A 25,435-nucleotide genomic window follows, 5' to 3' on the forward strand; every position below is an offset into this window, starting at 1 on the left:
GCATTTGGCTACATTAAGAGAGTCATAGTTACTCCTACCAATTGCTCCCGGTTTTACCATAGTCGCATCTTCAACCTTTATCTGACCAGTTCACCAGAAGTGATACGCCTTAATTTTTCAAACTTAAGACATTCACAGTTATTTCTGCCAGGTGCTCCACGAGTTTGCCGATGTATTTCGCCTGGTGACGAGCATTTGGCTACCTTAAGAGAGTCATAGTTACTCCTGCAAGTTGCTCCCTGTTTTATCACAGTTACGTCTTGAAGCTTTCTCTGGCCATTTCACCAGAAGTGTTACACCATTTTTTGTCGACCTTAAGACTCTCACAGTTACTCCTGCCAGGTACTCCTCGAGTTTGCCGATTTATTCCATTGTTGACAAGGCATGTGGCTACCTTAAGAGAGTCATAGTTACTCATACCAGTTGCTCGACGCTTTATCATAATCACATACTCAAGCTTTCTCTGGTCAGTTCATCAGAAGCGATACGCCATTATTTGTCGACCTTAAGACTTTTACAGTTATTTCTGCCAGGTGCTCCTCGAGTCGGCCGATGTATTTCGCCTGGTTACGAGCATTTGACTACATTAAGAGTGTCATAGTTACTCCTGCTAGTTGCTGCGTGTTTTATCACAGTCACGTCTACAAGCTTTCTCCGGCCGGTTCACCAGAAGTGATACACCATTATTTGTCGACCTTAAGATTTTCACAGTTACTACTGCCAGATGCTCCTCGAGTTTGCCGAGTTATTCCGTTGGTGACGAGGCATTTGGCTACCTTAAGAGAGTCATAGTTACTCATACCAGTTGCTCCCCGTTTTACCATAGTCACATATTCAAGCTTTCTCTGTTCAGTTCATCAGAAGCGATACGCCATTATTTGCCGAACTTAAGACCTTCACAGTTATTTCTGCCAGGTGCTCCTCGAGTTTTCCGATGCTTTTTGCCGGGCGACAAGCATTGGCAACCTTAAGAGAGTCATAGTTACTCCTGCAACTTGCTCCCCGTTTTACCACAGTCAAATGTTCAAGATTTCTCGGGCCAGTTCACCACAAGCGATACGCCTTTATTTCCCGACCTCAAGACTTTCACAGTTATTTCTGCTATTTGCTCCTCGAGTTTGCCGATGTATTCTGCCTGGTGACGGCGCATTTGGCTATATTAAGAAAGTCATAGTTACTCCTACCAATTGCTCCCGGTTTTACCATAGAAGCATCTTCAACCTTTATCTGACCAGTTCACCAGAAAAGATACGCCTTTATTTGTCTAACTTAAGACATTCACAGTTATTTCTGCCAGGTGCTCCACGAGTTTGCCGATGTATTTCGCCTGGTGACGAGCATTTGGCTACCTTAAGAGAGTCATAGTTACTCCTGCAAGTTGCTCCCTGTTTTATCACAGTCACGTCTTCAAGCTTTCTCCAGCCGGTTCACCAGAAGTGATACACCATTATTTGTCGACCTTAAGATTTTCACAGTTACTCCTGCCAGATGCTCCTCGAGTTTGCCGAGTTATTCCGTTGGTGACGAGGCATTTGGCTACCTTAAGAGAGTCATAGTTACTCATACCAGTTGCTCCCCGTTTTACCATAGTCACATATTCAAGCTTTCTCTGTTCAGTTCATCAGAAGCGATACGCCATTATTTGCCGAACTTAAGACCTTCACAGTTATTTCTGCCAGGTGCTCCACGAGTTTTCCGATGCTTTTTGCTGGGCGACGAGCATTGGCAACCTTAAGAGAGTCATAGTTACTCCTGCAACTTGCTCCCCGTTTTACCACAGTCAAATGTTCAAGATTTCTCGGGCCAGTTCACCACAAGCGATACGCCTTTATTTCTCGACCTCAAGACTTTCACAGTTATTTCTGCTATTTGCTCCTCGAGTTTGCCGATGTATTCTGCCTGGTGACGGCGCATTTGGCTACATTAAGAGAGTCATAGTTACTCCTACCAATTGCTCCCGGTTTTACCATAGTCGCATCTTCAACCTTTATCTGACCAGTTCACCAGAAGTGATACGCCTTAATTTTTCAAACTTAAGACATTCACAGTTATTTCTGCCAGGTGCTCCACGAGTTTGCCGATGTATTTCGCCTGGTGACGAGCATTTGGCTACCTTAAGAGAGTCATAGTTACTCCTGCAAGTTGCTCCCTGTTTTATCACAGTTACGTCTTGAAGCTTTCTCTGGCCATTTCACCAGAAGTGTTACACCATTTTTTGTCGACCTTAAGACTCTCACAGTTACTCCTGCCAGGTACTCCTCGAGTTTGCCGATTTATTCCATTGTTGACAAGGCATGTGGCTACCTTAAGAGAGTCATAGTTACTCATACCAGTTGCTCGACGCTTTATCATAATCACATACTCAAGCTTTCTCTGGTCAGTTCATCAGAAGCGATACGCCATTATTTGTCGACCTTAAGACTTTTACAGTTATTTCTGCCAGGTGCTCCTCGAGTCGGCCGATGTATTTCGCCTGGTTACGAGCATTTGACTACATTAAGAGTGTCATAGTTACTCCTGCTAGTTGCTGCGTGTTTTATCACAGTCACGTCTACAAGCTTTCTCCGGCCGGTTCACCAGAAGTGATACACCATTATTTGTCGACCTTAAGATTTTCACAGTTACTACTGCCAGATGCTCCTCGAGTTTGCCGAGTTATTCCGTTGGTGACGAGGCATTTGGCTACCTTAAGAGAGTCATAGTTACTCATACCAGTTGCTCCCCGTTTTACCATAGTCACATATTCAAGCTTTCTCTGTTCAGTTCATCAGAAGCGATACGCCATTATTTGCCGAACTTAAGACCTTCACAGTTATTTCTGCCAGGTGCTCCTCGAGTTTTCCGATGCTTTTTGCCGGGCGACAAGCATTGGCAACCTTAAGAGAGTCATAGTTACTCCTGCAACTTGCTCCCCGTTTTACCACAGTCAAATGTTCAAGATTTCTCGGGCCAGTTCACCACAAGCGATACGCCTTTATTTCCCGACCTCAAGACTTTCACAGTTATTTCTGCTATTTGCTCCTCGAGTTTGCCGATGTATTCTGCCTGGTGACGGCGCATTTGGCTATATTAAGAAAGTCATAGTTACTCCTACCAATTGCTCCCGGTTTTACCATAGAAGCATCTTCAACCTTTATCTGACCAGTTCACCAGAAAAGATACGCCTTTATTTGTCTAACTTAAGACATTCACAGTTATTTCTGCCAGGTGCTCCACGAGTTTGCCGATGTATTTCGCCTGGTGACGAGCATTTGGCTACCTTAAGAGAGTCATAGTTACTCCTGCAAGTTGCTCCCTGTTTTATCACAGTCACGTCTTCAAGCTTTCTCCAGCCGGTTCACCAGAAGTGATACACCATTATTTGTCGACCTTAAGATTTTCACAGTTACTCCTGCCAGATGCTCCTCGAGTTTGCCGAGTTATTCCGTTGGTGACGAGGCATTTGGCTACCTTAAGAGAGTCATAGTTACTCATACCAGTTGCTCCCCGTTTTACCATAGTCACATATTCAAGCTTTCTCTGTTCAGTTCATCAGAAGCGATACGCCATTATTTGCCGAACTTAAGACCTTCACAGTTATTTCTGCCAGGTGCTCCACGAGTTTTCCGATGCTTTTTGCTGGGCGACGAGCATTGGCAACCTTAAGAGAGTCATAGTTACTCCTGCAACTTGCTCCCCGTTTTACCACAGTCAAATGTTCAAGATTTCTCGGGCCAGTTCACCACAAGCGATACGCCTTTATTTCTCGACCTCAAGACTTTCACAGTTATTTCTGCTATTTGCTCCTCGAGTTTGCCGATGTATTCTGCCTGGTGACGGCGCATTTGGCTACATTAAGAGAGTCATAGTTACTCCTACCAATTGCTCCCGGTTTTACCATAGTCGCATCTTCAACCTTTATCTGACCAGTTCACCAGAAGTGATACGCCTTAATTTTTCAAACTTAAGACATTCACAGTTATTTCTGCCAGGTGCTCCACGAGTTTGCCGATGTATTTCGCCTGGTGACGAGCATTTGGCTACCTTAAGAGAGTCATAGTTACTCCTGCAAGTTGCTCCCTGTTTTATCACAGTTACGTCTTGAAGCTTTCTCTGGCCATTTCACCAGAAGTGTTACACCATTTTTTGTCGACCTTAAGACTCTCACAGTTACTCCTGCCAGGTACTCCTCGAGTTTGCCGATTTATTCCATTGTTGACAAGGCATGTGGCTACCTTAAGAGAGTCATAGTTACTCATACCAGTTGCTCGACGCTTTATCATAATCACATACTCAAGCTTTCTCTGGTCAGTTCATCAGAAGCGATACGCCATTATTTGTCGACCTTAAGACTTTTACAGTTATTTCTGCCAGGTGCTCCTCGAGTCGGCCGATGTATTTCGCCTGGTTACGAGCATTTGACTACATTAAGAGTGTCATAGTTACTCCTGCTAGTTGCTGCGTGTTTTATCACAGTCACGTCTACAAGCTTTCTCCGGCCGGTTCACCAGAAGTGATACACCATTATTTGTCGACCTTAAGATTTTCACAGTTACTACTGCCAGATGCTCCTCGAGTTTGCCGAGTTATTCCGTTGGTGACGAGGCATTTGGCTACCTTAAGAGAGTCATAGTTACTCATACCAGTTGCTCCCCGTTTTACCATAGTCACATATTCAAGCTTTCTCTGTTCAGTTCATCAGAAGCGATACGCCATTATTTGCCGAACTTAAGACCTTCACAGTTATTTCTGCCAGGTGCTCCTCGAGTTTTCCGATGCTTTTTGCCGGGCGACAAGCATTGGCAACCTTAAGAGAGTCATAGTTACTCCTGCAACTTGCTCCCCGTTTTACCACAGTCAAATGTTCAAGATTTCTCGGGCCAGTTCACCACAAGCGATACGCCTTTATTTCCCGACCTCAAGACTTTCACAGTTATTTCTGCTATTTGCTCCTCGAGTTTGCCGATGTATTCTGCCTGGTGACGGCGCATTTGGCTATATTAAGAAAGTCATAGTTACTCCTACCAATTGCTCCCGGTTTTACCATAGAAGCATCTTCAACCTTTATCTGACCAGTTCACCAGAAAAGATACGCCTTTATTTGTCTAACTTAAGACATTCACAGTTATTTCTGCCAGGTGCTCCACGAGTTTGCCGATGTATTTCGCCTGGTGACGAGCATTTGGCTACCTTAAGAGAGTCATAGTTACTCCTGCAAGTTGCTCCCTGTTTTATCACAGTCACGTCTTCAAGCTTTCTCCAGCCGGTTCACCAGAAGTGATACACCATTATTTGTCGACCTTAAGATTTTCACAGTTACTCCTGCCAGATGCTCCTCGAGTTTGCCGAGTTATTCCGTTGGTGACGAGGCATTTGGCTACCTTAAGAGAGTCATAGTTACTCATACCAGTTGCTCCCCGTTTTACCATAGTCACATATTCAAGCTTTCTCTGTTCAGTTCATCAGAAGCGATACGCCATTATTTGCCGAACTTAAGACCTTCACAGTTATTTCTGCCAGGTGCTCCACGAGTTTTCCGATGCTTTTTGCTGGGCGACGAGCATTGGCAACCTTAAGAGAGTCATAGTTACTCCTGCAACTTGCTCCCCGTTTTACCACAGTCAAATGTTCAAGATTTCTCGGGCCAGTTCACCACAAGCGATACGCCTTTATTTCTCGACCTCAAGACTTTCACAGTTATTTCTGCTATTTGCTCCTCGAGTTTGCCGATGTATTCTGCCTGGTGACGGCGCATTTGGCTACATTAAGAGAGTCATAGTTACTCCTACCAATTGCTCCCGGTTTTACCATAGTCGCATCTTCAACCTTTATCTGACCAGTTCACCAGAAGTGATACGCCTTAATTTTTCAAACTTAAGACATTCACAGTTATTTCTGCCAGGTGCTCCACGAGTTTGCCGATGTATTTCGCCTGGTGACGAGCATTTGGCTACCTTAAGAGAGTCATAGTTACTCCTGCAAGTTGCTCCCTGTTTTATCACAGTTACGTCTTGAAGCTTTCTCTGGCCATTTCACCAGAAGTGTTACACCATTTTTTGTCGACCTTAAGACTCTCACAGTTACTCCTGCCAGGTACTCCTCGAGTTTGCCGATTTATTCCATTGTTGACAAGGCATGTGGCTACCTTAAGAGAGTCATATTTACTCATACCAGTTGCTCGACGCTTTATCATAATCACATACTCAAGCTTTCTCTGGTCAGTTCATCAGAAGCGATACGCCATTATTTGTCGACCTTAAGACTTTTACAGTTATTTCTGCCAGGTGCTCCTCGAGTCGGCCGATGTATTTCGCCTGGTTACGAGCATTTGACTACATTAAGAGTGTCATAGTTACTCCTGCTAGTTGCTGCGTGTTTTATCACAGTCACGTCTACAAGCTTTCTCCGGCCGGTTCACCAGAAGTGATACACCATTATTTGTCGACCTTAAGATTTTCATAGTTACTACTGCCAGATGCTCCTCGAGTTTGCCGAGTTATTCCGTTGGTGACGAGGCATTTGGCTACCTTAAGAGAGTCATAGTTACTCATACCAGTTGCTCCCCGTTTTACCATAGTCACATATTCAAGCTTTCTCTGTTCAGTTCATCAGAAGCGATACGCCATTATTTGCCGAACTTAAGACCTTCACAGTTATTTCTGCCAGGTGCTCCTCGACTTTTCCGATGCTTTTTGCCGGGCGACAAGCATTGGCAACCTTAAGAGAGTCATAGTTACTCCTGCAACTTGCTCCCCGTTTTACCACAGTCAAATGTTCAAGATTTCTCGGGCCAGTTCACCACAAGCGATACGCCTTTATTTCTCGACCTTAAGACTCTCACAGTTATTTCTGCTATTTGCTCCTCGAGTTTGCCGATGTATTCTGCCTGGTGACGGCGCATTTGGCTACATTAAGAGAGTCATAGTTACTCCTACCAATTGCTCCCGGTTTTACCATAGTCGCATCTTCAACCTTTATCTGTCCAGTTCACCAGAAAAGATACGCCTTTATTTGTCGAACTTAAGACATTCACAGTTATTTCTGCCAGGTGCTCCACGAGTTTGCCGATGTATTTCGCCTGGTGACGAGCATTTGGCTACCTTAAGAGAGTCATAGTTACTCCTGCAAGTTGCTCCCTGTTTTATCACAGTTACGTCTTGAAGCTTTCTCTGGCCATTTCACCAGAAGTGTTACACTATTTTTTGTCGACCTTAAGACTTTCACAGTTACTCCTGCCAGGTGCTCCTCGAGTTTGCCGTTTTATTCCATTGTTGACGAGGCATTTGGCTACCTTAAGAGAGTCATAGTTACTCATACCAGTTGCTCGACGCTTTACCATAATCACATATTCAAGCTTTCTCTGGTCAGTTCATCAGAAGCGATACGCCATTATTTGTCGACCTTAAGACTTTTACAGTTATTTCTGCCAGGTGCTCCTCGAGTCGGCCGATGTATTTCGCTTGGTGACGAGCATTTGGCTACATTAAGAGTGTCATAGTTACTACTGCTAGTTGCTGCGTGTTTTATCACAGTCACGTCTTCAAGCTTTCTCCAGCCGGTTCACCAGAAGTGATACACCATTATTTGTCGACCTTAAGATTTTCACAGTTACTCCTGCCAGATGCTCCTCGAGTTTGCCGAGTTATTCCGTTGGTGACGAGGCATTTGGCTACCTTAAGAGAGTCATAGTTACTCATACCAGTTGCTCCCCGTTTTACCATAGTCACATATTCAAGCTTTCTCTGTTCAGTTCATCAGAAGCGATACGCCATTATTTGCCGAACTTAAGACCTTCACAGTTATTTCTGCCAGGTGCTCCACGAGTTTTCCGATGCTTTTTGCTGGGCGACGAGCATTGGCAACCTTAAGAGAGTCATAGTTACTCCTGCAACTTGCTCCCCGTTTTACCACAGTCAAATGTTCAAGATTTCTCGGGCCAGTTCACCACAAGCGATACGCCTTTATTTCTCGACCTCAAGACTTTCACAGTTATTTCTGCTATTTGCTCCTCGAGTTTGCCGATGTATTCTGCCTGGTGACGGCGCATTTGGCTACATTAAGAGAGTCATAGTTACTCCTACCAATTGCTCCCGGTTTTACCATAGTCGCATCTTCAACCTTTATCTGACCAGTTCACCAGAAGTGATACGCCTTAATTTTTCAAACTTAAGACATTCACAGTTATTTCTGCCAGGTGCTCCACGAGTTTGCCGATGTATTTCGCCTGGTGACGAGCATTTGGCTACCTTAAGAGAGTCATAGTTACTCCTGCAAGTTGCTCCCTGTTTTATCACAGTTACGTCTTGAAGCTTTCTCTGGCCATTTCACCAGAAGTGTTACACCATTTTTTGTCGACCTTAAGACTCTCACAGTTACTCCTGCCAGGTACTCCTCGAGTTTGCCGATTTATTCCATTGTTGACAAGGCATGTGGCTACCTTAAGAGAGTCATAGTTACTCATACCAGTTGCTCGACGCTTTATCATAATCACATACTCAAGCTTTCTCTGGTCAGTTCATCAGAAGCGATACGCCATTATTTGTCGACCTTAAGACTTTTACAGTTATTTCTGCCAGGTGCTCCTCGAGTCGGCCGATGTATTTCGCCTGGTTACGAGCATTTGACTACATTAAGAGTGTCATAGTTACTCCTGCTAGTTGCTGCGTGTTTTATCACAGTCACGTCTACAAGCTTTCTCCGGCCGGTTCACCAGAAGTGATACACCATTATTTGTCGACCTTAAGATTTTCACAGTTACTACTGCCAGATGCTCCTCGAGTTTGCCGAGTTATTCCGTTGGTGACGAGGCATTTGGCTACCTTAAGAGAGTCATAGTTACTCATACCAGTTGCTCCCCGTTTTACCATAGTCACATATTCAAGCTTTCTCTGTTCAGTTCATCAGAAGCGATACGCCATTATTTGCCGAACTTAAGACCTTCACAGTTATTTCTGCCAGGTGCTCCTCGAGTTTTCCGATGCTTTTTGCCGGGCGACAAGCATTGGCAACCTTAAGAGAGTCATAGTTACTCCTGCAACTTGCTCCCCGTTTTACCACAGTCAAATGTTCAAGATTTCTCGGGCCAGTTCACCACAAGCGATACGCCTTTATTTCCCGACCTCAAGACTTTCACAGTTATTTCTGCTATTTGCTCCTCGAGTTTGCCGATGTATTCTGCCTGGTGACGGCGCATTTGGCTATATTAAGAAAGTCATAGTTACTCCTACCAATTGCTCCCGGTTTTACCATAGAAGCATCTTCAACCTTTATCTGACCAGTTCACCAGAAAAGATACGCCTTTATTTGTCTAACTTAAGACATTCACAGTTATTTCTGCCAGGTGCTCCACGAGTTTGCCGATGTATTTCGCCTGGTGACGAGCATTTGGCTACCTTAAGAGAGTCATAGTTACTCCTGCAAGTTGCTCCCTGTTTTATCACAGTCACGTCTTCAAGCTTTCTCCAGCCGGTTCACCAGAAGTGATACACCATTATTTGTCGACCTTAAGATTTTCACAGTTACTCCTGCCAGATGCTCCTCGAGTTTGCCGAGTTATTCCGTTGGTGACGAGGCATTTGGCTACCTTAAGAGAGTCATAGTTACTCATACCAGTTGCTCCCCGTTTTACCATAGTCACATATTCAAGCTTTCTCTGTTCAGTTCATCAGAAGCGATACGCCATTATTTGCCGAACTTAAGACCTTCACAGTTATTTCTGCCAGGTGCTCCACGAGTTTTCCGATGCTTTTTGCTGGGCGACGAGCATTGGCAACCTTAAGAGAGTCATAGTTACTCCTGCAACTTGCTCCCCGTTTTACCACAGTCAAATGTTCAAGATTTCTCGGGCCAGTTCACCACAAGCGATACGCCTTTATTTCTCGACCTCAAGACTTTCACAGTTATTTCTGCTATTTGCTCCTCGAGTTTGCCGATGTATTCTGCCTGGTGACGGCGCATTTGGCTACATTAAGAGAGTCATAGTTACTCCTACCAATTGCTCCCGGTTTTACCATAGTCGCATCTTCAACCTTTATCTGACCAGTTCACCAGAAGTGATACGCCTTAATTTTTCAAACTTAAGACATTCACAGTTATTTCTGCCAGGTGCTCCACGAGTTTGCCGATGTATTTCGCCTGGTGACGAGCATTTGGCTACCTTAAGAGAGTCATAGTTACTCCTGCAAGTTGCTCCCTGTTTTATCACAGTTACGTCTTGAAGCTTTCTCTGGCCATTTCACCAGAAGTGTTACACCATTTTTTGTCGACCTTAAGACTCTCACAGTTACTCCTGCCAGGTACTCCTCGAGTTTGCCGATTTATTCCATTGTTGACAAGGCATGTGGCTACCTTAAGAGAGTCATATTTACTCATACCAGTTGCTCGACGCTTTATCATAATCACATACTCAAGCTTTCTCTGGTCAGTTCATCAGAAGCGATACGCCATTATTTGTCGACCTTAAGACTTTTACAGTTATTTCTGCCAGGTGCTCCTCGAGTCGGCCGATGTATTTCGCCTGGTTACGAGCATTTGACTACATTAAGAGTGTCATAGTTACTCCTGCTAGTTGCTGCGTGTTTTATCACAGTCACGTCTACAAGCTTTCTCCGGCCGGTTCACCAGAAGTGATACACCATTATTTGTCGACCTTAAGATTTTCATAGTTACTACTGCCAGATGCTCCTCGAGTTTGCCGAGTTATTCCGTTGGTGACGAGGCATTTGGCTACCTTAAGAGAGTCATAGTTACTCATACCAGTTGCTCCCCGTTTTACCATAGTCACATATTCAAGCTTTCTCTGTTCAGTTCATCAGAAGCGATACGCCATTATTTGCCGAACTTAAGACCTTCACAGTTATTTCTGCCAGGTGCTCCTCGACTTTTCCGATGCTTTTTGCCGGGCGACAAGCATTGGCAACCTTAAGAGAGTCATAGTTACTCCTGCAACTTGCTCCCCGTTTTACCACAGTCAAATGTTCAAGATTTCTCGGGCCAGTTCACCACAAGCGATACGCCTTTATTTCTCGACCTTAAGACTCTCACAGTTATTTCTGCTATTTGCTCCTCGAGTTTGCCGATGTATTCTGCCTGGTGACGGCGCATTTGGCTACATTAAGAGAGTCATAGTTACTCCTACCAATTGCTCCCGGTTTTACCATAGTCGCATCTTCAACCTTTATCTGTCCAGTTCACCAGAAAAGATACGCCTTTATTTGTCGAACTTAAGACATTCACAGTTATTTCTGCCAGGTGCTCCACGAGTTTGCCGATGTATTTCGCCTGGTGACGAGCATTTGGCTACCTTAAGAGAGTCATAGTTACTCCTGCAAGTTGCTCCCTGTTTTATCACAGTTACGTCTTGAAGCTTTCTCTGGCCATTTCACCAGAAGTGTTACACTATTTTTTGTCGACCTTAAGACTTTCACAGTTACTCCTGCCAGGTGCTCCTCGAGTTTGCCGTTTTATTCCATTGTTGACGAGGCATTTGGCTACCTTAAGAGAGTCATAGTTACTCATACCAGTTGCTCGACGCTTTACCATAATCACATATTCAAGCTTTCTCTGGTCAGTTCATCAGAAGCGATACGCCATTATTTGTCGACCTTAAGACTTTTACAGTTATTTCTGCCAGGTGCTCCTCGAGTCGGCCGATGTATTTCGCTTGGTGACGAGCATTTGGCTACATTAAGAGTGTCATAGTTACTACTGCTAGTTGCTGCGTGTTTTATCACAGTCACGTCTTCAAGCTTTCTCCAGCCGGTTCACCAGAAGTGATACACCATTATTTGTCGACCTTAAGATTTTCACAGTTACTCCTGCCAGATGCTCCTCGAGTTTGCCGAGTTATTCCGTTGGTGACGAGGCATTTGGCTACCTTAAGAGAGTCATAGTTACTCATACCAGTTGCTCCCCGTTTTACCATAGTCACATATTCAAGCTTTCTCTGTTCAGTTCATCAGAAGCGATACGCCATTATTTGCCGAACTTAAGACCTTCACAGTTATTTCTGCCAGGTGCTCCACGAGTTTTCCGATGCTTTTTGCTGGGCGACGAGCATTGGCAACCTTAAGAGAGTCATAGTTACTCCTGCAACTTGCTCCCCGTTTTACCACAGTCAAATGTTCAAGATTTCTCGGGCCAGTTCACCACAAGCGATACGCCTTTATTTCTCGACCTCAAGACTTTCACAGTTATTTCTGCTATTTGCTCCTCGAGTTTGCCGATGTATTCTGCCTGGTGACGGCGCATTTGGCTACATTAAGAGAGTCATAGTTACTCCTACCAATTGCTCCCGGTTTTACCATAGTCGCATCTTCAACCTTTATCTGACCAGTTCACCAGAAGTGATACGCCTTAATTTTTCAAACTTAAGACATTCACAGTTATTTCTGCCAGGTGCTCCACGAGTTTGCCGATGTATTTCGCCTGGTGACGAGCATTTGGCTACCTTAAGAGAGTCATAGTTACTCCTGCAAGTTGCTCCCTGTTTTATCACAGTTACGTCTTGAAGCTTTCTCTGGCCATTTCACCAGAAGTGTTACACCATTTTTTGTCGACCTTAAGACTCTCACAGTTACTCCTGCCAGGTACTCCTCGAGTTTGCCGATTTATTCCATTGTTGACAAGGCATGTGGCTACCTTAAGAGAGTCATAGTAACTCATACCAGTTGCTCGACGCTTTATCATAATCACATACTCAAGCTTTCTCTGGTCAGTTCATCAGAAGCGATACGCCATTATTTGTCGACCTTAAGACTTTTACAGTTATTTCTGCCAGGTGCTCCTCGAGTCGGCCGATGTATTTCGCCTGGTTACGAGCATTTGACTACATTAAGAGTGTCATAGTTACTCCTGCTAGTTGCTGCGTGTTTTATCACAGTCACGTCTACAAGCTTTCTCCGGCCGGTTCACCAGAAGTGATACACCATTATTTGTCGACCTTAAGATTTTCACAGTTACTACTGCCAGATGCTCCTCGAGTTTGCCGAGTTATTCCGTTGGTGACGAGGCATTTGGCTACCTTAAGAGAGTCATAGTTACTCATACCAGTTGCTCCCCGTTTTACCATAGTCACATATTCAAGCTTTCTCTGTTCAGTTCATCAGAAGCGATACGCCATTATTTGCCGAACTTAAGACCTTCACAGTTATTTCTGCCAGGTGCTCCTCGAGTTTTCCGATGCTTTTTGCCGGGCGACAAGCATTGGCAACCTTAAGAGAGTCATAGTTACTCCTGCAACTTGCTCCCCGTTTTACCACAGTCAAATGTTCAAGATTTCTCGGGCCAGTTCACCACAAGCGATACGCCTTTATTTCCCGACCTCAAGACTTTCACAGTTATTTCTGCTATTTGCTCCTCGAGTTTGCCGATGTATTCTGCCTGGTGACGGCGCATTTGGCTATATTAAGAGAGTCATAGTTACTCCTACCAATTGCTCCCGGTTTTACCATAGTCGCATCTTCAACCTTTATCTGACCAGTTCACCAGAAGTGATACGCCTTAATTTTTCAAACTTAAGACATTCACAGTTATTTCTGCCAGGTGCTCCACGAGTTTGCCGATGTATTTCGCCTGGTGACGAGCATTTGGCTACCTTAAGAGAGTCATAGTTACTCCTGCAAGTTGCTCCCTGTTTTATCACAGTTACGTCTTGAAGCTTTCTCTGGCCATTTCACCAGAAGTGTTACACCATTTTTTGTCGACCTTAAGACTCTCACAGTTACTCCTGCCAGGTACTCCTCGAGTTTGCCGATTTATTCCATTGTTGACAAGGCATGTGGCTACCTTAAGAGAGTCATAGTTACTCATACCAGTTGCTCGACGCTTTATCATAATCACATACTCAAGCTTTCTCTGGTCAGTTCATCAGAAGCGATACGCCATTATTTGTCGACCTTAAGACTTTTACAGTTATTTCTGCCAGGTGCTCCTCGAGTCGGCCGATGTATTTCGCCTGGTTACGAGCATTTGACTACATTAAGAGTGTCATAGTTACTCCTGCTAGTTGCTGCGTGTTTTATCACAGTCACGTCTACAAGCTTTCTCCGGCCGGTTCACCAGAAGTGATACACCATTATTTGTCGACCTTAAGATTTTCACAGTTACTACTGCCAGATGCTCCTCGAGTTTGCCGAGTTATTCCGTTGGTGACGAGGCATTTGGCTACCTTAAGAGAGTCATAGTTACTCATACCAGTTGCTCCCCGTTTTACCATAGTCACATATTCAAGCTTTCTCTGTTCAGTTCATCAGAAGCGATACGCCATTATTTGCCGAACTTAAGACCTTCACAGTTATTTCTGCCAGGTGCTCCTCGACTTTTCCGATGCTTTTTGCCGGGCGACAAGCATTGGCAACCTTAAGAGAGTCATAGTTACTCCTGCAACTTGCTCCCCGTTTTACCACAGTCAAATGTTCAAGATTTCTCGGGCCAGTTCACCACAAGCGATACGCCTTTATTTCCCGACCTCAAGACTTTCACAGTTATTTCTGCTATTTGCTCCTCGAGTTTGCCGATGTATTCTGCCTGGTGACGGCGCATTTGGCTATATTAAGAAAGTCATAGTTACTCCTACCAATTGCTCCCGGTTTTACCATAGAAGCATCTTCAACCTTTATCTGACCAGTTCACCAGAAAAGATACGCCTTTATTTGTCTAACTTAAGACATTCACAGTTATTTCTGCCAGGTGCTCCACGAGTTTGCCGATGTATTTCGCCTGGTGACGAGCATTTGGCTACCTTAAGAGAGTCATAGTTACTCCTGCAAGTTGCTCCCTGTTTTATCACAGTTACGTCTTGAAGCTTTCTCTGGCCATTTCACCAGAAGTGCTACACTATTTTTTGTCGACCTTAAGACTTTCACAGTTACTCCTGCCAGGTGCTCCTCGAGTTTGCCGTTTTATTCCATTGTTGACGAGGCATTTGGCTACCTTAAGAGAGTCATAGTTACTCATACCAGTTGCTCGACGCTTTGCCATAATCACATATTCAAGCTTTCTCTGGTCAGTTCATCAGAAGCGATACGCCATTATTTGTCGCCCTTAAGACTTTTACAGTTATTTCTGCCAGGTGCTCCTCGAGTCGGCCGATGTATTTCGCCTGGTGACGAGCATTTGGCTACATTAAGAGTGTCATAGTTACTACTGCTAGTTACTGCGTGTTTTATCACAGTCACGTCTTCAAGCTTTCTCCAGCCGGTTCACCAGAAGTGATACACCATTATTTGTCGACCTTAAGATTTTCACAGTTACTCCTGCCAGATGCTCCTTGAGTTTGCCGAGTTATTCCGTTGGTGACGAGGCATTTGGCTACCTTAAGAGAGTCATAGTTACTCATACCAGTTGCTCCCCGTTTTACCATAGTCACATATTCAAGCTTTCTCTGTTCAGTTCATCAGAAGCGATACGCCATTATTTGCCGAACTTAAGACCTTCACAGTTATTTCTGCCAGGTGCTCCACGAGTTTTCCGATGCTTTTTGCTGGGCGACGAGCATTGGCAACCTTAAGAGAGTCATAGTTACTCCTGCAACCTGCTCCCCGTTTTACCACAGTCAAATGTTCAAGATTTCTCGGGCCAGTTCACCACAAGCGATACGCCTTTATTTCTCGACCTCAAGACTTTCACAGTTATTTCTGCTATTTGCTCCTCGAGTTTGCCGATGTATTCGGCCTGGTGACGGCGCATTTGGCTACATTAAGAGAGTCATAGTTACTCCTACCAATTGCTCCCGGTTTTACCATAGTCGCATCTTCAACCTTTATCTGACCAGTTCACCAGAAGTGATACGCCTTTATTTTTCAAACTTAAGACATTCACAGTTATTTCTGCCAGGTGCTCCACGAGTTTGCCGATGTATTTCGCCTGGTGACGAGCATTTGGCTACCTTAAGAGAGTCATAGTTACTCCTGCAAGTTGCTCCCTGTTTTATCACAGTTACGTCTTGAAGCTTTCTCTGGCCATTTCACCAGAAGTGTTACACCATTTTTTGTCGACCTTAAGACTTTCACAGTTACTCCTGCCAGGTGCTCCTAGAGTTTGCCGATTTATTCCATTGTTGACGAGGCATTTGGCTACCTTAAGAGAGTCATAGTTACTCATACCAGTTGCTCGACGCTTTATTATAATCACATACTCAAGCTTTCTCTGGTCAGTTCATCAGAAGCGATACGCCATTATTTGTCGACCTTAAGACTTTTACAGTTATTTCTGCCAGGTGCTCCTCGAATCGGCCGATGTATTTCGCCTGGTTACGAGCATTTGGCTACATTAAGAGTGTCATAGTTGCTCCTGCTAGTTGCTGCGTGTTTTATCACAGTCACGTCTTCAAGCTTTCTCCGGCCGGTTTACCAGAAGTGATACACCATTATTTGTCGACCTTAAGATTTTCACAGTTACTCCTGCCAGATGCTCCTCGAGTTTGCCGAGTTATTCCGTTGGTGACGAGGCATTTGGCTACCTTAAGAGAGTCATAGTTACTCATACCAGTTGCTCCCCGTTTTACCATAGTCACATATTCAAGCTTTCTCTGTTCAGTTCATCAGAAGCGATACGCCATTATTTGCCGAACTTAAGACCTTCACAGTTATTTCTGCCAGGTGCTCCTCGAGTTTTCCGATGCTTTTTGTCGGGCGACGAGCATTGGCAACCTTAAGAGAGTCATAGTTACTCCTGCAACTTGCTCCCCGTTTTACCACAGTCAAATGTTCAAGATTTCTCGGGCCAGTTCACCACAAGCGATACGCCTTTATTTCTCGACCTTAAGACTCTCACAGTTATTTCTGCTATTTGCTCCTCGAGTTTGCCGATGTATTCTGCCTGGTGACGGCGCATTTGGCTACATTAAGAGAGTCATAGTTACTCCTACCAATTGCTCCCGGTTTTACCATAGTCGCATCTTCAACCTTTATCTGTCCAGTTCACCAGAAAAGATACGCCTTTATTTGTCGAACTTAAGACATTCACAGTTATTTCTGCCAGGTGCTCCACGAGTTTGCCGATGTATTTCGCCTGGTGACGAGCATTTGGCTACCTTAAGAGAGTCATAGTTACTCCTGCAAGTTGCTCCCTGTTTTATCACAGTTACGTCTTGAAGCTTTCTCTGGCCATTTCACCAGAAGTGTTACACTATTTTTTGTCGACCTTAAGACTTTCACAGTTACTCCTGCCAGGTGCTCCTCGAGTTTGCCGTTTTATTCCATTGTTGACGAGGCATTTGGCTACCTTAAGAGAGTCATAGTTACTCATACCAGTTGCTCGACGCTTTATCATAATCACATACTCAAGCATTCTCTGGTCAGTTCATCAGAAGCGATACGCCATTATTTGTCGACCTTAAGACTTTTACAGTTATTTCTGCCAGGTGCTCCTCGAGTCGGCCGATGTATTTCGCCTGGTTACGAGCATTTGGCTACATTAAGAGTGTCATAGTTACTCCTGCTAGTTGCTGCGTGTTTTATCACAGTCACGTCTTCAAGCTTTCTCCGGCCGGTTCACCAGAAGTGATACACCATTATTTGTCGCCCTTAAGATTTTCACAGTTACTCCTGCCAGATGCTCCTCGAGTTTGCCGAGTTATTCCGTTGGTGACGAGGCATTTGGCTACCTTAAGAGAGTCATAGTTACTCATACCAGTTGCTCCCCGTTTTACCATAGTCACATATTCGAGCTTTCTCTGTTCAGTTCATCAGAAGCGATACGCAATTATTTGTCGAACTTAAGACCTTCACAGTTATTTCTGCTAGGTGCTCCTCGAGTTTTCCGATGCTTTTTGCCGGGCGACGTGCATTGGCAACCTTAAGAGAGTCATAGTTACTCCTGCAACTTGCTCCCCGTTTTACCACAGTCAAATGTTCAAGATTTCTCGGGCCAGTTCACCACAAGGGATACGCCTTTATTTCTCGACCTCAAGACTTTCACAGTTATTTCTGCTATTTGCTCCTCGAGTTTGCCGATGTATTCTGCCTGGTGACGGCGCATTTGGCTACATTAAGAGAGTCATAGTTACTCCTACCAATTGCTCCCGGTTTTACCATAGTCGCATCTTCAACCTTTATCTGACCAGTTCACCAGAAGTGATACGCCTTTATTTTTCAAACTTAAGACATTCACAGTTATTTCTGCCAGGTGCTCCACGAGTTTGCTGATGTATTTCGCCTGGTGACGAGCATTTGGCTACCTTAAGAGAGTCATAGTTACTCCTGCAAGTTGCTCCCTGTTTTATCACAGTTACGTCTTGAAGCTTTCTCTGGCCATTTCACCAGAAGTGTTACACCATTTTTTGTCGACCTTAAGACTTTCACAGTTACTCCTGCCAGGTGCTCCTAGAGTTTGCCGATTTATTCCATTGTTGACGAGGCATTTGGCTACCTTAAGAGAGTCATAGTTACTCATACCAGTTGCTCGACGCTTTATCATAATCACATACTCAAGCTTTCTCTGGTCAGTTCATCAGAAGCGATACGCCATTATTTGTCGACCTTAAGACTTTTACAGTTATTTCTGCCAGGTGCTCCTCGAGTCGGCCGATGTATTTCGCCTGGTTACGAGCATTTGGCTACATTAAGAGTGTCATAGTTACTCCTGCTAGTTGCTGCGTGTTTTATCACAGTCACGTCTTCAAGCTTTCTCCGGCCGGTTCACCAGAAGTGATACACCATTATTTGTCGACCTTAAGATTTTCACAGTTATTCCTGCCAGATGCTCCTCGAGTTTGCCGAGTTATTCCGTTGGTGACGAGGCAGTTGGCTACCTTAAGAGAGTCATAGTTACTCATACCAGTTGCTCCCCGTTTTACCATAGTCACATATTCAAGCTTTCTCTGTTCAGTTCATCAGAAGCGATACGCAATTATTTGTCGAACTTAAGACCTTCACAGTTATTTCTGCTAGGTGCTCCTCGAGTTTTCCGATGCTTTTTGCCGGGCGACGTGCATTGGCAACCTTAAGAGAGTCATAGTTACTCCTGCAACTTGCTCCCCGTTTTACCACAGTCAAATGTTCAAGATTTCTCGGGCCAGTTCACCACAAGCGATACTCCTTTATTTCTCGACCTTAAGATTTTCACAGTTATTTCTACTATTTGCTCCTCGAGTTTGCCGATGTATTCTGTCTGGTGACGGCGCATTTGGCTACATTAAGAGAGTCATAGTTACTCCTACCAATTGCTCCCGGTTTTACCATAGTCGCATCTTCAACCTTTATCTGACCAGTTCACCAGAAGTGATACGCCTTTATTTGTCGAACTTAAGACATTCACAGTTATTTCTGCCTAGTGATCCACGAGTTTGCCGATGTATTAAGCCTGGTGACGAGCATTTGGCTACCTTAAGAGAGTCATAGTTACTCATACCAGTTGCTCGACGCTTTATCATAATCACATACTCAAGCTTTCTCTGGTCAGTTCATCAGAAGCGATACGCCATTATTTGTCGACCTTAAGACTTTTACAGTTATTTCTGCCAGGTGCTCCTCGAGTCGGCCGATGTATTTCGCCTGGTTACGAGCATTTGGCTACATTAAGAGTGTCATAGTTACTCCTGCTAGTTGCTGCGTGTTTTATCACAGTCACGTCTTCAAGCTTTCTCCGGCCGGTTCACCAGAAGTGATACACCATTATTTGTCGACCTTAAGATTTTCACAGTTACTCCTGACAGATTCTCCTCGAGTTTGCCGAGTTAGTCCGTTGGTGACGAGTCATTTGGCTACCTTAAGAGAGTCATAGTTACTCATACCAGTTGCTCCCCGTTTTACCATAGTCACATATTCAAGCTTTCTCTGTTCAGTTCATCAGAAGCGATACGCCATTATTTGCCGAACTTAAGACCTTCACAGTTATTTCTGCCAGGTGCTCCTCGAGTTTTCCGATGCTTTTTGCCGGGCGACGAGCATTGGCAACCTTAAGAGAGTCATAGTTACTCCTGCAACTTGCTCCCCATTTTACCACAGTCAAATGTTCAAGATTTCTCGGGCCAGTTCGCCACAAGCGATACGCCTTTATTTCTCGACCTTAAGACTTTCACAGTTATTTCTGCTATTTGTTCCTCGAGTTTGCCGATGTATTCTGCCTGGTGACGGCGCATTTGGCTACATTAAGAGAGTCATAGTTACTCCTACCAATTGCTCCCGGTTTTACCATAGTCGCATCTTCAACCTTTATCTGACCAGTTCACCAGAAAAGATACGCCTTTATTTGTCGAACTTAAGACATTTACAGTTATTTCTGCCAGGTGCTCCACGAGTTTGCCGATGTATTTCGCCTGGTGACGAGCATTTGGCTACCTTAAGAGAGTCATAGTTACTCCTGCAAGTTGCTCCCTGTTTTATCACAGTTACGTCTTGAAGCTTTCTCTGGCCATTTCACCAGAAGTGTTATACCATTTTTTGTCGACCTTAAGACTTTCACAGTTACTCCTGCCAGGTGCTCCTCGAGTTTGCCGATTTATTCCATTGTTGACGAGGCATTTGGCTACCTTAAGAGAGTCATAGTTACTCATACCAGTTGCTCCCCGTTTACCATAGTCACATATTCAAGCTTTCTCTGTTCAGTTCATCAGAAGCGATACGCCATTATTTGCCGAACTTAAGACCTTTACAGTTATTTCTGCCAGGTGCTCCTCGAGTTTTCCGATGCTTTTTGCCGGGCGACGAGCATTGGCAACCTTAAGAGAGTCATAGTTACTCCTGCAACTTGCTCCCCATTTTACCACAGTCAAATGTTCAAGATTTCTCGGGCCAGTTCGCCACAAGCGATACGCCTTTATTTCTCGACCTTAAGACTTTCACAGTTATTTCTGCTATTTGCTCCTCGAGTTTGCCGATGTATTCTGCCTGGTGACGGCGCATTTGGCTACATTAAGAGAGTCATAGTTACTCCTACAAATTGCTCCCGGTTTTACCATAGTCGCATCTTCAACCTTTATCTGACCAGTTCACCAGAAAAGATACGCCTTTATTTGTCGAACTTAAGACATTTACAGTTATTTCTGCCAGGTGCTCCACGAGTTTGCCGATGTATTTCGCCTGGTGACGAGCATTTGGCTACCTTAAGAGAGTCATAGTTACTCCTGCAAGTTGCTCCCTGTTTTATCACAGTTACGTCTTGAAGCTTTCTCTGGCCATTTCACCAGAAGTGTTACACTATTTTTTGTCGACCTTAAGACTTTCACAGTTACTCCTGCCAGGTGCTCCTCGAGTTTGCCGATTTATTCCATTGTTGACGAGGCATTTGGCTACCTTAAGAGAGTCATAGTTACTCATACCAGTTGCTCGACGCTTTACCATAATCACATATTCAAGCTTTCTCTGGTCAGTTCATCAGAAGCGATACGCCATTATTTGTCGACCTTAAGACTTTTACAGTTATTTCTGCCAGGTGCTCCTCGAGTCGGCCGATGTATTTCGCCTGGTTACGAGCATTTGGCTACATTAAGAGTGTCATAGTTGCTCCTGCTAGTTGCTGCGTGTTTCATCACAGTCACGTCTTCAAGCTTTCTCCAGCCGGTTCACCAGAAGTGATACACCATTATTTGTCGACCTTAAGATTTTCACAGTTACTCCTGCCAGATGCTCCTCGAGTTTGCCGAGTTATTCCGTTGGTGACGAGGCATTTGGCTACCTTAAGAGAGTCATAGTTACTCATACCAGTTGCTCCCCGTTTTACCATAGTCACATATTCAAGCTTTCTCTGTTCAGTTCATCAGAAGCGATACGCCATTATTTGCCGAACTTAAGACCTTCACAGTTATTTCTGCCAGGTGCTCCTCGACTTTTCCGATGCTTTTTGCCGGGCGACGAGCATTGGCAACCTTAAGAGAGTCATAGTTACTCCTGCAACTTGCTCCCCGTTTTACCACAGTCAAATGTTCAAGATTTCTCGGGCCAATTCACCACAAGCGATACGCTTTTATTTCTCGACCTTAAGACTTTCACAGTTATTTCTGCTATTTGCTCCTCGAGTTTTCCGATGTATTCTGCCATGTGACGGCGCATTTGGCTACATTAAGAGAGTCATAGTTACTCCTACCAATTGCTCCCGGTTTTACCATAGTCGCATCTTCAACCTTAATCTGACCAGTTCACCAGAAAAGATACGCCTTTATTTGTCGAACTTAAGACATTCACAGTTATTTCTGCCTGGTGCTCCACGAGTTTGCCGATGTATTTCGCCTGGTGACGAGCAGTTGGCTACCTTAAGAGAGTCATAGTTACTCCTGCAAGTTGCTCCCTGTTTTATCACAGTTACGTCTTGAAGCTTTCTCTGGCCATTTCACCAGAAGTGTTACACTATTTTTTGTCGACCTTAAGACTTTCACAGTTACTCCTGCCAGGTGCTCCTCTTGTTTGCCGATTTATTCCATTGTTGACGAGGCATTTGGCTACCTTAAGAGAGTGATAGTTACTCATACCAGTTGCTCGACGCTTTATCATAATCACATACTCAAGCTTTCTCTGGTCAGTTCATCAGAAGCGATACGCCATTATTTGTCGACCTTAAGACTTTTACAGTTATTTCTGCCAGGTGCTCCTCGAGTCGGCCGATGTATTTCGCCTGGTTACGAGCATTTGGCTACATTAAGAGTGTCATAGTTACTCCTGCTAGTTGCTGCGTGTTTTATCACAGTCACGTCTTCAAGCTTTCTCCGGCCGGTTCACCAGAAGTGATACACCATTATTTGTCGACCTTAAGATTTTCACAGTTACTCCTGCCAGATGCTCCTCGAGTTTGCCGAGTTATTCCGTTGGTGACGAGGCATTTGGCTACCTTAAGAGAGTCATAGTTACTCATACCAGTTGCTCCCCGTTTTACCATAGTCACATATTCAAGCTTTCTCTGTTCAGTTCATCAGAAGCGATACGCCATTATTTGCCGAACTTAAGACCTTCACAGTTATTTCTGCCAGGTGCTCCTCGAGTTTTCCGATGCTTTTTGCCGGGCGACGAGCATTGGCAACCTTAAGAGAGTCATAGTTACTCCTGCAACTTGCTCCCCGTTTTACCACAGTCAAATGTTCAAGATTTCTCGGGCCAGTTCACCACAAGCGATACGCCTTTATTTCTCGACCTTAAGACTTTCACAGTTATTTCTGCTATTTGCTCCTCGAGTTTGCCGATGTATTCTGCCTGGTGACGGCGCATTTGGCTACATTAAGAGAGTCATAGTTACTCCTACCAATTGCTCCCGGTTTTACCATAGTCGCATCTTCAACCTTTATCTGACCAGTTCACCAGAAAAGATACGCCTTTATTTGTCGAACTTAAGACATTCACAGTTATTTCTGCCAGGTGCTCCACGAGTTTGCCGATGTATTTCGCCTGGTGACGAGCATTTGGCTACCGTAAGAGAGTCATAGTTACTCCTGCCAGTTGTTCCCTGTTTTATCACAGTTACGTCTTGAAGCTTTCTCTGGCCATTTCACCAGAAGTGTTACACCATTTTTTGTCGACCTTAAGACTTTCACAGTTACTCCTGCCAGGTGCTCCTCGAGTTTGCCGATTTATTCCATTGTTGACGAGGCATTTGGCTACCTTAAGAGAGTCATAGTTACTCATACCAGTTGCTCCCCGTTTACCATAGTCACATATTCAAGCTTTCTCTGTTCAGTTCATCAGAAGCGATACGCCATTATTTGCCGAACTTAAGACCTTTACAGTTATTTCTGCCAGGTGCTCCTCGAGTTTTCCGATGCTTTTTGCCGGGCGACGAGCATTGGCAACCTTAAGAGAGTCATAGTTACTCCTGCAACTTGCTCCCCATTTTACCACAGTCAAATGTTCAAGATTTCTCGGGCCAGTTCGCCACAAGCGATACGCCTTTATTTCTCGACCTTAAGACTTTCACAGTTATTTCTGCTATTTGCTCCTCGAGTTTGCCGATGTATTCTGCCTGGTGACGGCGCATTTGGCTACATTAAGAGAGTCATAGTTACTCCTACAAATTGCTCCCGGTTTTACCATAGTCGCATCTTCAACCTTTATCTGACCAGTTCACCAGAAAAGATACGCCTTTATTTGTCGAACTTAAGACATTTACAGTTATTTCTGCCAGGTGCTCCACGAGTTTGCCGATGTATTTCGCCTGGTGACGAGCATTTGGCTACCTTAAGAGAGTCATAGTTACTCCTGCAAGTTGCTCCCTGTTTTATCACAGTTACGTCTTGAAGCTTTCTCTGGCCATTTCACCAGAAGTGTTACACTATTTTTTGTCGACCTTAAGACTTTCACAGTTACTCCTGCCAGGTGCTCCTCGAGTTTGCCGATTTATTCCATTGTTGACGAGGCATTTGGCTACCTTAAGAGAGTCATAGTTACTCATACCAGTTGCTCGACGCTTTACCATAATCACATATTCAAGCTTTCTCTGGTCAGTTCATCAGAAGCGATACGCCATTATTTGTCGACCTTAAGACTTTTACAGTTATTTCTGCCAGGTGCTCCTCGAGTCGGCCGATGTATTTCGCCTGGTTACGAGCATTTGGCTACATTAAGAGTGTCATAGTTGCTCCTGCTAGTTGCTGCGTGTTTCATCACAGTCACGTCTTCAAGCTTTCTCCAGCCGGTTCACCAGAAGTGATACACCATTATTTGTCGACCTTAAGATTTTCACAGTTACTCCTGCCAGATGCTCCTCGAGTTTGCCGAGTTATTCCGTTGGTGACGAGGCATTTGGCTACCTTAAGAGAGTCATAGTTACTCATACCAGTTGCTCCCCGTTTTACCATAGTCACATATTCAAGCTTTCTCTGTTCAGTTCATCAGAAGCGATACGCCATTATTTGCCGAACTTAAGACCTTCACAGTTATTTCTGCCAGGTGCTCCTCGAGTTTTCCGATGCTTTTTGCCGGGCGACGAGCATTGGCAACCTTAAGAGAGTCATAGTTACTCCTGCAACTTGCTCCCCGTTTTACCACAGTCAAATGTTCAAGATTTCTCGGGCCAATTCACCACAAGCGATACGCTTTTATTTCTCGACCTTAAGACTTTCACAGTTATTTCTGCTATTTGCTCCTCGAGTTTTCCGATGTATTCTGCCATGTGACGGCGCATTTGGCTACATTAAGAGAGTCATAGTTACTCCTACCAATTGCTCCCGGTTTTACCATAGTCGCATCTTCAACCTTAATCTGACCAGTTCACCAGAAAAGATACGCCTTTATTTGTCGAACTTAAGACATTCACAGTTATTTCTGCCTGGTGCTCCACGAGTTTGCCGATGTATTTCGCCTGGTGACGAGCAGTTGGCTACCTTAAGAGAGTCATAGTTACTCCTGCAAGTTGCTCCCTGTTTTATCACAGTTACGTCTTGAAGCTTTCTCTGGCCATTTCACCAGAAGTGTTACACTATTTTTTGTCGACCTTAAGACTTTCACAGTTACTCCTGCCAGGTGCTCCTCGAGTTTGCCGATTTATTCCATTGTTGACGAGGCATTTGGCTACCTTAAGAGAGTCATAGTTACTC

Source organism: Schistocerca cancellata, unplaced genomic scaffold, assembly GCF_023864275.1.
Source record: "Schistocerca cancellata isolate TAMUIC-IGC-003103 unplaced genomic scaffold, iqSchCanc2.1 HiC_scaffold_799, whole genome shotgun sequence".
NCBI classification, from domain to species: domain Eukaryota; kingdom Metazoa; phylum Arthropoda; class Insecta; order Orthoptera; family Acrididae; genus Schistocerca; species Schistocerca cancellata.